The following is a 6,657-nucleotide window of genomic DNA, read 5'->3' as shown; positions in this document are numbered from 1 at the left end:
TCTCTCTCTCTCTCTCTCTCTCTCTCTCTCTCTCAAAGATCTGCTCCTTTCTTTTATTCATTCAACAAGCACATATTGAGAAGCTACTATGTGGTACACAGCATTCTTTTTTTTTAAAAGATTTATTTTATTTATTTTATGTGTATGAGTACACTGTAGCTGTACAGATGGCCATGAGCCATCATGTGTGTGGCTGCTGGGATCTGTGAACTCAGGACCTCTGCTGGCCCGCACCAGAAGAGGGCGTCAGATCTCATTACGGGTGGTTGTGAGCCACCATGTGGTTGCTGGCATCAGAATTCAGGACCTTCAGAAGAGCAGTCAGTGCTCTTACCCACTGAGCCATCTTGCCAGCCATGTTCTCCCTTTTTACCCTAAAAAATTACTGGATAGCTTGTCCCCTACTGAACACAGGTCCAATCTTTTATTTCACATATCAATTCAGTCATTTACTCCAGGTTTGCTTTAGATTATCTTATGAATCTGCATCCCTCTACTCCATTCCTTTGTTTCTCTGGAGACAGCAAGCCCACATTTCTTCTTAAAGTTGCAAAAGAATTCAGAGATCTGCCTGCCTTTGTTAAGCACAAACAATAAAATAGTTGGGTGGGAGCCTGCCCTGAAATCACCATTTCTACCACACCTGGTCCTAACATCCTCACTCTGTCTTAGGCTGACCTTGAACTCAGGAATCTGTCTCTTTGTCTCTTTCTGACAAGCTGGCTCATAGTGTAGCTACCTTTGTTTATGAAGCCCCTCATAAGTGAGAAAAAATACATATATATATTAAACTCGTGTGTTTAGAGCTCTTTTCTGTAGCCTTAAGTGCTGTCTGAAGGCCCCAGTATTTACCATTTTGTGGATACATAGCCACACTCTCCCAGATTTGTATTGTTTCTAATTCTCATGGAGTCATTAACATCCTCAGAGGAATGTGAAAATATGCCCCTTATTACACAAACAAGTCTTACGCCCACGGCAGCCATTGACACGTATGGAGACTCACACTGGGGCCCTGTCCCTGGGGCAGGAACCATGTCACTCTGTCCCCACCAGGGCCACACTGGACTCAACACATGCTATCCTTGAACCACCCAGTCCCATTCTTTTACCTAGGCTTCTGCTGATCAAAGCTTCCTCAACAACTTTCTCCAATTCAACTAAATCTATCCATAACTTCCTTTACTTTTTATCTCAAGCTCAGACACCAGATCTGGATACCGGACAAGCAGGCATGGATAGAAGGCACAAAGCACTGGCTTTAGAAGCAGGACTGCCCCAGAGAAAGGACCCTTGGCACTACAGAACCATCTCCTTGCCCCACTTTGCTTAGGCCTCAGCACATGAGTATTTATAATCATTAATTATTGCAGTAGCTGAGGATGGAACCCAGGTCCTCACAAACACAAGGCAAGTGCTCGACCATATGTTGTTTTTTTTTTTTAAGATTTATTTATTTATTATTTATATGAGTACATGGTAGCTGTCCTCAGACACACCAGAAGAGGCCATCAGATCCCATTACAGATGGTTGTGAGCCACCATGTGGTTGCTGGGAATTGAACTCAGGACCTCTGGAAGAGCAGTCACTGCTCTTAACCACTGAGCCATCTCTCCAGCCCCTGACCACATGCTTTTTTACTGCATGGAGGATGGGAAGCCTGGGGCTGGAAGTGTAGCTCGCCTAACAGAATGCTCACCTGGTGTGCACAAAACCTGAGTTTCATCCTCAGTATCACATAAAGAACAGGTATAGTAGCACATGCTTGTCTTTTTTTGTTTCTCTGTGTAGCTCTAGCTATCCTAGAACTTACTCTGTAGACCAGGCTGGCCTCAAACTCACAGAGATCTGCCTGTCTCTGCCTCCTGAGTGCTGGGATTAAAGGTGTGGGCTACCACTGCCCAGGCTTCTAAGACACTTTCTAATTTGCCCTTATTTTGAGAGCTCCTGGTAAGATCCTAGCACACAGACATTGAAAAGCCCGAGTCACACCCATTCTCCAGGTGTAGCCTCCAGGACTCTCTGTAGATAAGCATCGTCTCTCCTAGCCTACTGGGGGAACCATTTTAGGCTCCAGTTCAGATGAGTCATAAGGAGGCTGACTGCAGATCCAACGATCAATGGCCTGTGGCTGCATGAGAGACCTAAGAACTGCCTTTAGAACTGCTAAAAGAACCCAGTAGGACCTGGCAGTGGTGGCGCACACCTTTGATCCCAGCACTTGGGAGGCAGAGGCAAGCAGATTTCCGAGTTCCAGGCCAGCCTTGTCTACACAGTGAGTTCCAAAATAGCCAGGGCTACACAGAGAAATCCTGTCTCGGGGAAAACAAAACCAAAACCAAAAACAGTTGGCCCTCACAGAACCACAAGATAGCTGGCTGGTGAGCCTCTGGGCGATTCTGCCTCCGTGGTGAGATCTTAGAGTGGGTGAGACTCTGTATCTGGATTCCTATTTGGATTACAGAGCTAGACTTGAATCACACAGCTAGCGCTTTACCTGCTGAGACATCTTAGCTCCAAGCTAAATACTGGAACCATTTGCCGTGGTGGTGCACACCTTTAATCCCAGCACTTGGGAGGCAGAGGCAGGCAGATTTCTGAATTCGAAGCTAGCCTGGTCTACAGAGTGAGTTCCAGGACACCCATGGCTACACAGAGAAACCCTGTCTCGAAGCCCCCCCTCCAAAAGGAAAGAAAGAAAGAAAGATAGATAGAGAAAGAGAGGGAGAGAGAGAGAGAGAGAAAGGAAGGAAGGAAGGAAGGAAGGAAGGAAGGAAGGAAGGAAGGAAGGAAGGAAGGAAGGAAGGAAGAGAAAAAGAAATCAATGAGAAGAACATTTGCCTATTCTCCAGGGCAGCAGACAGCCACTTGATGAGTCATGCATCCAGGCTTCCTATGGCTCCTCTTCATCAATATCTGTCCATTTCCACCCAAGAGTCCTAATTATTGGTGCCAATACTATGAGCAGCCACAAGTTATTTTCAGTTTTTCAAAACCCAGGTGCTTTTTATTTCAAAGCACAATTATGCACCCTAAGTATATTGACCGCTGTCATCATCAAGATCCAAGAATTCTGCTCAGCTGCTTGGATGGTAGCATGATTAGCACAGATAGCTCCCTTTCCAAAGCCAGTCCAAGGCTTGTTCACATGACCAAACCAATTCACCACCTCCAGCATGTGGGAAGAGCTTTAAATTTGAGACCATTCCAGATTTTCTACTGTCAAAGTGTACATTCCCTTGGCTTTGGCTTGTAGTCATCTGTCACTTGGAGGATGTGCCTGGACAAATGGGCACTCTTCTCTGAGCTCCAAGCTCTGTCAAAACTATTCACTGAATAGTTTGGATTGGCCAGTCAAAAAATCAGCCTTGGGGCATGTGGAGAGTCTGGTAGGAGGATGCTGTTACGACACCACGTGCCTAGAAAAGTCCCTGCTGAGTAACAGGAAGTTAGGCTCTTAACTTCCTGATGGGTTGTGTGAGTGAGGAAGTGTGCTCCCCAGTATGTGCAGTGAGGCTCTGACCAGTGTGGCTCAGTCAACTGGAGAGCATCTAATAGATCGATTAGAATAAAAGAAATGGAAAAATGGCTTCTAGTTAGAATAAAATTTTCCCTTCTGTTTCAATATTCTCATCTCCTTACCACAGTCAAGCAGGTAAAGAATTGCCACATTTAAAACATGGGCCACCCAGGAAACTGTTAAGCAAAGCATGTGGCTCAGTGTTCTCAACCATACAAAGTCATCTTTCTTAGGTGACTATAATTTCTTTCCTTCTCTTTTTCCTAAATAAGGTCTCTCGGCCCTCTTGGTGTTAAAAATATTGAGTTGTTCAGGACAAATTCTTTACACTTCAGTGTGACACTGAAACATGGTCCCATAACATAGGAGGTTGAGTCAGGACAATCTCAAAATTGAATTTGAGACCAGCTGGTCTATTTAAGACCCTCCCTGTCTCCAGAAGGAGGAGGAAGAGGAGGGAGAAGAGGAGGAGGAGAGACAAACTAACCAATAAACTTCGATGTCAAATGATAGAAAAACAGATCCATTAAGAAACAGAAGCCTGGCTGTGTAGAGCATCACACATCCCCAGTACTCAGAGGGTGGGGCAGGGAGGCCACAGTCTGAGTCCAGTCGGAGCTACAGATACATAGCAAGTTTAAGGCCAGCCTGAAATACATAGCTAGATCCCGTCTCAAAAATATAAATGAGGAGGGGTGGGCAGGGACTAGAGAGATGACTCATCAGCTAAGAGTACTTCCTGCTCTTGCAGAGGTCCTGGGTTTGGTTCCCAATACTCACTCAGGCGCTCATAACTGTCTGTAACTCCAGGCAGGGGATCAGATGCCCTTTTCTAGTCCCCATAGGCACCAGGCATTTTTGTGGGACACAAACATATAGGTAAACACTCATACATGTAAAATATATTTTAGAAAAAAATTTGAGGAGTTCGTAATTAGTCAAGATAGATATACAATTTGATAGGCCCTTCAAAGGCAAGAGTGTATTTGTCTGTGTACCTGTGTGTCTGTGCTGGAGTGTATATATGCGTGTGTGTATCTGCGTGTACATCTGCATGTTGTATGTATATGTGTCTGTATGTATGTATACATGTGTATATGTGTGTGTGTATATGTCTGTGTATCTGTGTGTGTCTGTGCTGGGGTATACATATGTGTGTATGTATATGGATATCTGTGTGTAATGTGTGTATGTGTATGTATGTATGTATGTGTGTGTCTATGTGTATGTGTATTTCTGTATGTATGTCAGCAAGTATCTTTGTATGTCTGTGTCTGTGTGTGCATGTGTCTGTGTATATGAATGTCTATGTATGTGTGCATCTGTGTGTATGTACATGCATGTTTCTTTTATCAAATACAGGAGCAATTTTATTATAATTCACTCAGATTATCTACTTACAGCATTTGAGAAGGTAGAGCATGACAAGAAATGATAGCGTGACCACATTTAAGAGAGATGCCTTTCAGGGACTGAACTCAGGCCCTTGCACATGCTTGACATCTGTTCTAGCAGCCCACCCTTGAGACAGTCCTTTGTTTATTGTGACATGCAGGAGAGTGTTTTTATTGGCTCATCTGTCATTTCCGACCTGAGGAGAAGCTCGGTACCAAGTTCAGCTTTATAAATATCTGTGAATAGTCAAGGAAACTGTATCTGCCTCTCTCATTATCATTGCTATCGTGATCTCACAGAGGGAAAGGTAGGCTAAACAAGAAGAGCACAGTCATTGCCCATATCCACTGAACAAAAGGAGGAGATTACAGAGCACAGTCATTGCCCATATCCACTGAACAAAAGGATTTTTTTTTGGAGATTATAGAGCAGAGGGGAAACTATGAGGGATTCGACAAGATGACTCATAAGTGCAGTCACTGAAATAGCTCAGCTTTCATATATAGTGTGAGGGATCTGCCAAAAAACAAGGAGATAGGATCACTAATAAGTTGTCACTAGGGTTATTTGAAAGAGTCCCTGAACGTACCCCTACATCTGCAGTGCCAGAAAATGCCAACTTTGGTCAAACATGGCTCCCAGCATATGAGGGTCAAGGCAAACAAATTACACACTGACAGACCGCAACACTCATTGCTCTTGTGTTCATGGGGCTCCTCTCTGTGACCACCTAGCTGCCCACAGCCTCTGGGGGCCACACCTCCAGCTGAGGCTGAACAGGCCTCCCTGTTTCTCCTTCCTTCTCTTGTGCTTGTTAGCAGCTTAGGGACCGTCCCTCTTTCAGGTACCGTGTCTCAGTCGCAGGTTATTTTTGGCCTCACATCTCTGCTGTAAAGTGGAAGTACAAGTTCAACCCAGTCTTTGCTCCACCCTCACAGAAGCCATCTTGTCCTCTTAGCTCCAAGACTCTGCTACAGAAGGTCTCAGGGTTGCAGACAAGGAGAGAACCATCACATCAGAGAGCCTCCGGGCTCAAGGAAGCTAACCAAGTTCCCCTCTCTGGGAGCCCACTAGGGTACCCACTTCCCTGGAATTTCCACTTCCTTATATGTGTTGTAGAGAGCAGGACACCTGACCTCGCACGGTGGCCTTCTTCCCAGCGAGGCTTGCCTCCGGGCTCCCAGACCTGCATTCCAATGGAGACTAAGTGTTGGTCATTACGTTCTGCCCTGCACCATTTTTTTTCTGTGAAGTAGAGTTTCCTTTTTTTGAGGGCATCCAGACAGGGTGTCTCCTCTCTGTATACCTGGCTCCATAGAGAAATTATTTCTCTCCAGATCCTGGGTGAAGATGTCAGACTTCCTGCCCCTCTGCTGACATTCCCCCGCTACCTGTGTGACCTCCAGCACATACACAAACTTCAGCGTCAGTTTGCTCATCTACAGGGTTATCACAAAGTTTCAAAAGGACTAGTACATGGTAAGAACTGACATGAACTGCTAGCAAGATGGCTCAAAGGGTACAAGAGCGTGCCACACACAGCTGCCAACGCAAGTTCAATTCTCAGAACCCACAATGAAAGGAGAAAACTGACTCCTGAGTTATACTATGACCTCTATTTGCATTATGTGGTATGTGCTGGAGCTCCCCAGCATCCAGACACATAGACAGGCTCGATCTCTCATGCACTCACTCTCCCTCCCTCCCTCCTTCCTCTTCCTCCTCTTCCTCCTCCTCCTCC

Source organism: Mastomys coucha, unplaced genomic scaffold, assembly GCF_008632895.1.
Source record: "Mastomys coucha isolate ucsf_1 unplaced genomic scaffold, UCSF_Mcou_1 pScaffold14, whole genome shotgun sequence".
Classification (NCBI taxonomy): domain Eukaryota; kingdom Metazoa; phylum Chordata; class Mammalia; order Rodentia; family Muridae; genus Mastomys; species Mastomys coucha.
Note: the sequence above shows the minus strand (reverse complement) of the source record.